The following is an 11494-nucleotide window of genomic DNA, read 5'->3' as shown; positions in this document are numbered from 1 at the left end:
CAATAGAGCCATAAACTAGAGTTGTAGACGGGTGGGCTGCTTGGTTTAGCTAGATAATTATTACATTTTTGTGTACAGTACATCGCCAACATTAGTTGCAAAAATGGGATCGTCAACTCAGTTTGAAACATCAAATTGCCCGCATCTCGTGGTCGTGCGGTAGCGTTCTCGCTTCCCACGCCCGGGTTCCCGGGTTCGATTCCCGGCGGGGTCAGGGATTTTCTCTGCCTCGTGATGGCTGGGTGTTGTGTGCTGTCCTTAGGTTAGTTAGGTTTAAGTAGTTCTAAGTTCTAGGGGACTTATGACCACAGCAGTTGAGTCCCATAGTGCTCAGAGCCATTTGAACCATTTTTGAAACATCAAATTACGTTTTTCGTCTCTAGTGGCCGCAACATCAACGCGATGTAATCCCTCAACTTTTATCCCTATGGGTTACTCAACAGTATCATAAATTTTAATTTAATGGCTCTCTGTTATGGTAATTAATTGAAACCCTCAGCCGCTGAGAGGTGTTGTTGATATACCTCGATGGGGACAGCTGAAAATGTGTGTCCCGACCGGCACTCGAACCCTGGATCGCCTGCTTACATGGCAGACGCTCTACCATCTGAGCCACTGAGGACACAGAGGAATAGCGCGACTGCAGGGACTAATCCCATGCACGTTTCCCGTGAGACCCACATTCCCAACTGTCCCCAATCTGCATGCGTAATGTACCTAATAGATATTTGATCATCCGTCACTAAGGTGACGATTCCTGTAAGATTTCGGGCAACCTGTGCGTATTCGCACAGACGAAGGTCAGTGGCTGGGTAGCTAAAAAAATGGCTCTGAGCACTATGGGACTCAACTGCTGTGGTCATTAGTCCCCTAGAACTTAGAACTAGGTAAACCTAACTAACCTAAGGACATCACAATCATCCATGCCCGAGGCAGGATTCGAACCTGCGACCGTAGCGGTCTTGCGGTTCCAGACTGCAGCGCCTTTAACCGCACGGCCACTTCGGCCGGCAGCTGGGTAGCCTTTAACTATGTATATGAAGATAGTAACTGTTCTCGAAAGAACAGATACCATTGATGACCGTGCAGCTTCTCTAGGATAAATGATAATTAATTGAAACTCTCAGCTGCTGACAGGTGTTGTTGATATACCTCGATGTGGACGGTTGAAAATGTGTGTGCCGAACTCGGGATGTCCTGCTTACATGGAAGACACTCTATCCATCTGAGCCACCGAGGACGCAGATGAATAGCGCGACTGCAGGGACTTATGCCTTGCACGCTTCCCGTGAGACCCACATTCCCAATTGTCCACAATCCGCATACGTAATGTACCTAATAGATATTTGCCGATCCACTCATTACTCGCACACACTAAGGTGTCAGCAGTGGTATCTGTTCTTTCGAGAACAGTTACTATCTTCACATATCTCTGTTATGGGTTTGGTGCAGAATAGCCCGAAGTCAGGCGCGAGATCATTTGTATCCTTATCTTAATCATGATGATCATTGTAATTGGAAAATTATTTTCTGCGAGTTAGAGGAGAATTTTTTTTCACGTCACATCTATATTAGCCTCCTCCTCTGATATTAGGAGGCTGGTTTTTCGTTTAGGCTGCACCACAATTTTTGCGAATGTGTAACACGACAGTCGTAGGTAAAACACAGGGTGATTGTAATTAAACTTTCGCTACATTAGGCAGAACAGAAGGAAACCTATTTCCCGTATGGGTATCCAGCTTCACAGGAATGATGTTCAGACTGTACACTGGCGGATTTGTGTTGTTAGTAATGTTACTCTCGTGACTTGCCTTATGCGCCGGTACTGGTACGGCGACGTAGGGTTGAAAGACAAGCATTACAGCTGTAGACACAAGCATTACAGCTACAGACAGTCAACTTGGGTCTGGACAAGACGAGCAAGGCTTTACTCTTAAAGCTCTTTTATTAAAACAACAGCACTAGTGTTGCTGCTCTTTGCGAGTATCGATACATTAACGGACTAGAGGGAGGTCCTCCTTCAGCACCGGGTTTCAAGTACACGATCCGGAAGTACGAATTAACTGGCGATTTGGGAATTATTCCTGGGAGAGGCTGACGGCCGATTGCGCCACAAATGGCTGAAGAAGTTACTGTTGTCATGGCTGAGAATGCTCTTCCCAATGTTCAAACTTCAAGCAATGCACGAAGCTTGTCACGCCAGCTGACATTCCATAGTCCACCTGAAATGTTTCGGGGAGTAGTTGAGGAATCTCTAGTCCGGCTTCAAGCTGTCTGGGATCCATAAGCTCATCACACTGAGCAACATTTAATACATGGAAGACAAACATGTTACGCAATTAACAAATGTCACTCCCTTACGTGAAAAAAAAATGGTTCAAATGGCTCTGAGCACTATGGGACTTAACATCTGAGGTCATTAGTCCCCTAGAACTTAGAACTACTTAAACCTAACTAACCTAAGGGCATCACAAACATCCATTCCCGAGGCAGGATTCGAACCTGTGACCGTAGCGTTCGCGCGGTTCCAGACTGAAGCGCCTAGAACCGCTCGGCCACACCGGTCGGCTTTCCGTGGAAATTAAAACGTGTTTCTTGCAGTGGTTTATTCCTTATTTCTCTTCCGCATGTCCTTAAAGATGTTTGCATAAAGATTCATTATCTTACAGTGACTCATTTTTCGTGGGGCCCTCTCAAATAACGAAAGCAGAGAGGCAGAATTTGGATCGTCGGTAGAATATGGGGATATCGGGGAAATGACGTCAGTCTACAAAGATTACTAACAAAACACTCCTGCGACGCTCCCTAAAATATCCGTACCAAAAAGAATTAACGAGGGATATTTGTACACACTGAAGATTTATATGTAAGGAAGGGCGGCATGAGTTTTTGGAAATTTGTCTGAGTCGCGGTTGAGTGTCATGGAAATATTGAAAAACAGGACAGACGCGAAAGCCTACTTAGGAAGTTTCAAGAACCAGTAATGAGTGAGTAATCAAGGAATAGGCTACAGCCCCATCCCTAAGGCTTCCACAGGAAGAGCGAAGACAGAATTAGACAAATTACAACAGCACAGAGGCATTTCTTCCAGCGCACCCTACGCGAATACGATTGAATCCTACGAAAAATATGGTTCAAATTGCTCTAAGCGCTATGGGACTTAACATTGAGCTCATCAGCTAGATTTAAAACTACTTATTAATCTAAGGACATCACACACACATCCTTACCCGAAGCAGGATCTGAACCTGCGACCGTAGCGGTCGCGCGGTTCCGGACTGAAGCGCCTAGGACCGCTCGTCCACAGCGGCCGGCGGAGCCTACGAGAAGCGTTTATTAAGTAATGCAACACATTGTTTTTATCGGCCAATTTTGAAAAAATGCGGAATTTGTTATGGGGCATCGTGCAATATTTCCGTTTTAGCCTCTATAGTTTTATGAAGTGCCGATAGGTAGCAGCGCCGTAATTAGCCTTCAAAATATGCGTCTTGAACGTAGGTGCGTTCGAAGCAGAGAGCTGTCATTGAGGTTATTTTAGAGGAAAACCAGAGCATCGTAGATGTTCATAGGCGCTTGCAGAATGTCTATGGAGACCTGGCAGTGAACAAAAACACGGTAAGTCGTTGGGCGAGGCGTCTGTCATTGTCGCAACAAGGTCGACCATACTAGTCCAACCTCCCGCGTGCCGGCCAGCCGCACACAGCTGTGACTCCTCCATTGTTGGAACGTGTGGACACACTTCTTCGAGGTGATCGACGGATCACAATCAAACACCTCGCTTCTCGATTGAATTTCCCTGTCGGTAGTGCCGACACAACTCGTCTACCAGTTGGAGTACTCAGAGGCGTGTACCACTCGGTTCGTCGTCGCGAACAGCTGACCATAAAGAGCACCATGTAGGATGTACTCAGCGGGAAGCAGTAAGTGGATTGTGGGAAAGTTACTGATGCAACAACACGTTGGCTCCGACGTGATCGGGCGTACGTGTCCTCCTAGGAAGGTGGCGTAAGGCCGCCGCATTGAACGGAGATTATGTTGAAAAATAGGATTTTGTATACGAAAGAATGGGGAATAATATGGTGTATGGAAATCCTGAATAAAGCCAACCTACTTTCAGAAAAAAAAGTGTTGCAGTACTACACTACTGCCCCTTAAAATTGCTACACCACGAAGATGAGGTACTACAGACGCGACCGGGCGCAGTGCCCGAGCGGTTCAAGGCGCTTCAGTTTGGAACCACGTTACCGCTACTGTCGCAGGTTCGAATCCTGACTCGGACATGGATGTGTGTGATGTCCTTAGGCTAGTTAGGTTTAATTAGTTCTAGGGGACTGATGACCTCAGAAGTTAAGTCCCATAGCGTTCAGAGCCATTTGAACCATTTTTTGCTTCAGACGCGAAATTTAACCGACAGGAAGAAGATGCTGAGATATGCAAATGATTAGCTTTTCGGAGCATTCACGCAAGGTTGGCGCCGGTGGCGAAACCTACAACGTGCTGACATCAGGAAGGTTTCCAACCGATTTCCCATACACAAACAGCAGTTGACCGGCGTTGCCTGGTAAAACGTTGTTGTGATGCCTCGTGTAAGGAGGAGAAATGCGCACCATCACGTTTCCGACTTTGATAAAGGTCGGATTGTAGCCTATCGTGATTGCGGTTTATCGTATAGCGACACTGCTGCTCGCGTTGGTCGAGATCCAATGACTGTTAGCAGAATATGGAATCGGTGGGTTCAGGAGGTTAATACGGAACGCCGTGCTGGATCCCAACGGCCTTGAATCACTAGCAGTCGAGATGACAGGCATCTTATCCGCATGGCTGTAACGTATTGTGCAGCCACGTCTCGATCCCTGAGTCAACAGATGGGGACGTTTGCAAGACAACAACCATCTGCACGAACAGTTCGACGACGTTTGCAGCAGCATGGACTATCAGCTCGGAGACCATGGCTGCGGCTACCCTTGACGCTCCATCACAGACAGCAGCGCCTGCGATGGTGTACTCAACGACGAACCTAGGTGCACGAATGGCAAAACGTCATTTTTTTGGAAGAATACAGGTTCTGTTTACAGCATCAGGATGGTCGCATTCGTGTTTGGCGACATCGCGGTGAACGCACATTGGAAGCGTGTATTCGTCATCGCCATACTGGCGTATCACCCGGCGTGATAGTATGGGGTACCATGGGTTACACGTCTCGGTCACCTCTTGTTCGCATTGACGGCACTTTGAACAGTGGACGTTACATTTCAGATGGCTCTACCCTTCATTCGATCCCTGCAAAACCCTACATTTGAGCAGGATATTGCACGATCTCATGTTGCAGGTCCTGTACGGGCCTTTCTGGATACAGAAAATGTTCGACTGCTGCCCTGGCCAGCACGTTCTCCAGATCTCTCACCAACTGATAACGTCTGGTCAATGGTGGCCGAGCAACTGGATCGTTACAATACGCCAGTCACTACTCTTGATGAACTGTGGTATCGTGTTGAAGCTGCTTGGGAAGCTGTACCTTTACACGCCACCTGTTTGACTCAATGCCCTGCCATATCAAGGCCGTTATTACGGCCAGAGGTGGTTGTTCTGGGTACTGGTTTCTCAGGATCTATGCACCCAAATTGCGTGAAAATGTAATCACATGTCAGTTCTAGTATAATGTTTTTGTCCAATGAATACCCGTTTATCATCTTTTTTCTTCTTGGTGTTGCAATTGTAATGGCCAGTAGTGTAATTGAACGCCTCTCGTATATGCTACGGCTGGAAGTGTCGTAGGTTTCACAGACTTTCGCTGAGATAGATGCAGATGCAGATGGGAACAGATCGCTTCCCTTCTAGAGGCGCATACTCGTTGCGCATGTTTGAGACGATCTGAGCTGAAATCAGAGATAACTCTTTCGAAAATAAAAGTAATAACGTAATGCCTGACCAGTGACGTCCTGTTGAAGGAACAGCATATCAGGGAAGTGTGCAACAACTGTCGGTGCTGGATTCTTAATCTCCAGCCGCCTTCAGCGAGTCGCGCTGTCTGTAGCTAATCCGTACTCCCCTCCGTGGCTTGTGTGGCGTTCCAGCTCTGGCGGCTGCCGTAGAGCGATGCGGCAGGGAAGAGCTAGCGCGACATATCGCGGGCAGAACACGGACGGAGCTCTGGCACTGGCCCCGCATTACCATATAATCCAGCTGCGGCGGAAGAGACCGCTCCTTATCGGGCCGTGATCGCCGGCTGTGACGGACAGCCGCGCGCGCCGTCCCGCGCCATTATTCCGTTCCGTTCTCTTCTAGCCCGGCACTAGCCGCCGGCCCTTCGTTAGCCGAACCGACGCATGATGTATCGGCTCCGTTTGTCCTTTCGCAACGCCGCGCCGCAGCAGCGAACCTGGCGGCGTTTCCATTCCTGCGTAACGACGGCCTTTTATTTGCAGCGGGCTTCTCTGTGTGAATGGTCGCCCTATTCATTCGCACCAGCGCTGTAGACGTTTCGTACAGTCCGAATGCTGGACCATCCAGCACCTCTGCTGCGTGCTACGATCCTGATGGACCTCTGAGATAAACTGCCCTAAAGAAAAAGAGTGAAGCGCCCAGAAGGAGAGGTGAAAACGAAATGATAATTCAGGGGCTGAGAGGGCGTGTGATGTTACTTCGGTGGCTACAATATCGAGTCAAATTTGCGAAGATCTTGGCAGGATGAGCCCACTCAACATTATGATGTGACATCTCCTCTGGGCTGGATATATCCACTGTTACGATTGTGTATGGTGTTATACAGCTGTTTATCCTCTCTTGAGGCAAGCTGGTCCACTGTTGTAACTAGTCCTTGATATTTTGGATACTGACACCGGGAAGGAGTTGATGTCCAAGGTGGTCTTACACATTCTCTATCGGAAACAGACAGCGGGATCAAGTTTACCACAAGAGTACCTCAAAGTCACGCATACAGCTCATAGAGATATGTGCTGTTTGGACAAACATTATCCTCTTGGAAAATGGCACCATCCTACAATTGTGCCGTCTGAGTTCCCTCAAGGACTATCAGCTGCGACCTGAAGTCATACGCGATGCTGCCCCACTTCATGATTTAGGAGTACAACTGTTATGCCTCTCCAAAACATTGGATAAAGGCGGTATCTCCCCATGTCACCACCATAATTGCCTACAGTGGTCATCCAGAACAAAGCAGAACCGCAGTTCATCGCTGAACAGAATACAACGCCATTCATCAGCAGTCCACATTTTCTGGGTCAATGCAGCACTCCAAAGGCAGCTATTTGTGTTGCTGTACCGAGACTTAACAGTTACAGTTTCAGCAACCAACATCACATCAGTGCTCCGACCGTTCACCAGAAAGCAACCCAAGCGCCGCTAGTGAACACGGGCGCACAGACCAATTATCTCCTGGAAGACACATGATTGGATTAAGATCCAGCTCTATCCTAACACCAAGTGGTATTTAGGGAAGCATTCACGCTAAATCATATCAGCTCTATCTAAATGAGTTTTTGTGGGCCGGGCACCAATTCCGCAAGGGCTCCACCAATCTAGATACTTAGTATGAAGAAAACAGTCTTAATCGCGTTATTTATTTATTTAGTGCCGACTGGTTTCAGCACATTGAAGGTGCAATCTTCAGGGCGAGCATATGGTCGACTGCCAGTGACGTCACATCTACCAAGGTGTGGCAGGAGACTGCCACACCTTGGTAGACGTGACGCCACCAGCAGTCGATCTTATTCGCACTGAAGATGGCCCCTACGATGGGCTGAAACCGGTTGGCACTAAATAAGTAAACGCGATTAAGACTGTTGGTGTACTCAACGACGAACCTGGGTGCACGAATGGCAAAACGTCATTTTTTCGGATGAATCCAGGTTCTGTTTACAGCATCATGATGGTCGCATCCGTGTTTGGCGACATCGCAGTGAACGCGCATTGGAAGCGTGTATTCGTCATCGCCATACTGGCGTATCACCCGGCGTGATGGTATGGGGTGCCATGGGTTACACGTCTCGGTCACCTCTTGTTCGCATTGACGGCACTTTGAACAGTGGACGTTACATTTCAGATGTGTTACGACCCGTGGCTCTACCCTTCATTCGATCCCTGCAAAACCCTACATTTGAGCAGGATATTGCACGATCGCATGTTGCAGGTCCTGTACAGGCTATAGCTAAAATCCTAGACATCTATAGTTCGTTAAAATGGCGTAACGGAAAGCTATATTTGTGGTGTGGGGATGGAAAGGTTCAAATGGCTCCGAGCACTATGGGACTTAACATCTGAGGTCATCAGTCCCCTAGAACTTGGAACTACTTAGACCTATCTAACCTAAGGACATCACACACATCCATGCCCGAGGCCGGATTTGAATCTGCGACCGTAGCGGTCATGCGGTTCCAGACTGTAGCCCCTAGAACCGCTCGGCCACCGCGGCCGGCTTGGGGGTGGTGGGGGGGGGGGTGGAGAGGGAGCAGTAGTCTTCTGCCTGGTCTGATGCGGATGCCAAGAATTTCTCTCCTGTGCCAAACTTTTTACCTTAGAGTGGCACTTACTCCCATTGCCCTCCACTGTCTCTGTCTTCCCCGATAGGTTTAGTCCACTACAGACTCCTCAGGTACCACGAAAATTATTCCTTGATGTCTTAACCCACGTCTTGTCATCCTGTCCCTCCAGAGAACGTCACCATCCCTTACCTTGTGAGCCACCTCAATTTTCAACATTCTGCTCTAGCACCAGAACTCATACCCATCGACTCTCTTATCTACCAAGAGCGAAAGTGCTGAACTGTTTGCACCGGAAGGCTGGAGGTCAGCGCTTCCTCCTGCAGTGGCTGACCGGCCGAACAGTCCCGATATGGCGGTCAGTGGTTGCACGCCGCACGCCAGACCGCAGACGATGGATCGCGTGACCCACCAGGAACGCGAGAGGAGTTCCTCCCTAGCTTCACCTCCTCAGCTTCTCGCAGCCATTCCTCAGCGGACGTCGCTACCATACGTGGGAAGTGCACCACTCTAGAGCTACGACCTTAAAACGATAGCCAATCAGTGACGGGCACGTAGAAGTGCATGCGTTTAAAGTAACTGGCAGCTCTAATTACCTGTTGTGCGAAGGAGACCAATTACTAATTAAACTAGATGAACATAATGGTTTCAGCTGAATAGTCAGAACTAGACAAACTTTACAGTCTTGCCCATATACTGTTACGTTACACACGAATTTTATGCGACGTTTACTTCATCTACGTTGCAAGTGCCCTAACATCGTTAATTTGATAAGATAATAAGCAGTACTGTGGGAACATTAATGCAGTAAGATGACCAATCTGCGGTACTGTAAGGTGCAATGTTATTAATAATAAAATTAAACGTCACGTGATATAATGTTTGCTAATGTACAAAATGCATTAATGAACACTCACAATAGACCAGCAAGCGTGAACTAAGACACTGAAAAAAAAGAAAATAGAAATTATATTTTAAACATTCTTTTTTCAAAATAGAATTTTTTAGAGAAAATGCCGAGCGGTTCTAGGAGCTTCAGTCTGGAACCGCGCGATCGCTACGGTCGCAGGTTCGAATCCGGCCTCGGGCATGGATGTGTGTGATGTCCTTAGGTTAGTTAGGTTTAAGTAGTTCTAAGTTCTAGGGGACTGATGACCTCAGATGTTAAGTCCCATAGTCCTCGGAGCCATTTGAACCGTTTTTTTTTAGAGAAAATGCTCGAAATTCGTACCGCCAACGTTGTTACAAAGTTGACATCGCCGAAGAAATGAGTGGCACACTCTCTGGGATAAAACCACTGTGCTGTCCGTAACTATAAAGTGCGTTTCTTTTTTTTTTTTTTCGCCTTCTGTTTCAGCGTCTTAGGACTTTCTTCTCCTACCTCGGAAGCAATGCCACCTCAGATGACCGAAGTAAGGAATCCATTGTGAGCGGAGTGGCACAGACGAAAACATCTTTTTTAACACAAGAAATCTATTGCTATCCAGCACTCACATTGCTATTCAGTATGCATAGAGGGAAAGAATGGCACTGTATAGACGACATCGGTCTAGTCGAAAGGCTCGTCACCAATTGAAAAAAAATCATAAAAATACACAGTGTTGCAATGGAAATGTTACTGAGATATTTAAAACAAATTGCGCACTTTCCCATGGCATCAAGCTCATAATCGTTGATATAGGTTCCATTGAGGACTTGTGTCGAACAGACAGGCTCTTGGAGATTTACATTCTTGTAAATAGTAGCGACGAGAAACATACACTAAGGTTTACATTGGACTATTTCTCGTCGTAACTCATAACCTTACACGGGATGTACAGACAAGACTTTGAAGAAATGCTCGTGCATCGAGAGGCCGTTGTATTCGTTATACGTTACCTCTATACCCGGCAGTACCGGATGTTTCAGATAATTTGTTGCTACTATATGGACCTTTACCGACATAGGCTTGCATACCGAAACAGTTGGCGACATCCTTTTAGACCGCCTATTGATTGCAATGTTTATTCTTGGGCTACGTGATTAAGTAAACTCAATCGTTGGTGTGTTTATCTCGTTGATCTGCCGGGGATGTTCCTGCTGGGGCAGGCAGCCCGGAGGGAGCTGCGGTGTCCGAGTGGTTAAGGAGTTGGACTTGAAATCCAATGGGCTCTGCCCGCACAGGTTCGAATCCTGTCCGCAGCGAACATTTTTAACTGTCGTGTACGTTTATAACATTCGCATAGGAACTTATAATTTGCGGAAAATGAAACAAGCAGCCTTCTTGAAAACGTGAAGTTGGAGATTTCACTAATCTGTCGTAATTATCGAGAAACTGTGCAGTAAATGAATATCCTGTGCTGAGTAAGCAACTATTTTTGTATTCAATAGACACAACACTAGTGTTTCAGAAGCCTTTACGGCAAGCTGTAAATTGGGTGTTCCAAAATATTATGACAAAAAATATAGATGCTATAGAGAATCCTGCAGTATTGAGGATATTGAAATTAGGTGTCAATGGTCGGAAATTTTCAGACGCAGTTGGCCTTTGGCTGTGCTGCGGTGAGGACGCGCTGTTTGTGTTCCTGCCGCGGAGCGAGCGCTCGTGTTGTTTACATAGTACTCGGCCGTTTCGCGCGTGCCGTACTCAGCATATAGATCATTATGGCGCACCAATACAGAAAATCGACGCTCAAATTTACGTTCCGCAACGAATTTGCACGGCCCAAAGCACTCGAAGTCGAACGATTTCTCCGAGAAGAAGTTAAAATCCCGGCGACCGACATTCTCGGCATTCACTTGTCCATTGTGAGTAGTATCGTATATGTCAAGATCATCAACGACGCAACATGTGAACGGATCCTTCGGGACACGAAACAGGGCCTCCGTTTCTGCCATGCTGATGGCAATGTGGGGACTGTGCACGTCGATTATTCTGGCATGGGACTTCGCACGATCAGAATTTTCGAACTTCCTTTCGAACTACCGGCGGAGGACGTCGTGACAGCGCTGCGCCC

The 11494-nt window shown here is 47.3% G+C and overlaps 1 non-coding gene across 1 annotated transcript; it reads left to right on the top strand.

Annotated features, from left to right (window-relative positions):
- The first annotated feature begins 10600 nt into the window (after positions 1-10600).
- Trnas-uga lies at positions 10601-10682 on the top strand. The gene has a single exon. It is a non-coding gene; the product is annotated as a tRNA-Ser (tRNA).
- Positions 10683-11494: the final 812 nt, after the last annotated feature.

This window comes from Schistocerca americana, chromosome 4 (genome assembly GCF_021461395.2).
Source record: "Schistocerca americana isolate TAMUIC-IGC-003095 chromosome 4, iqSchAmer2.1, whole genome shotgun sequence".
Taxonomy (NCBI): Eukaryota; Metazoa; Arthropoda; class Insecta; order Orthoptera; family Acrididae; genus Schistocerca; species Schistocerca americana.
The sequence above is the reverse complement of the archived record's forward strand: the minus strand, read 5'-3'. Positions and strand labels throughout refer to the sequence as shown.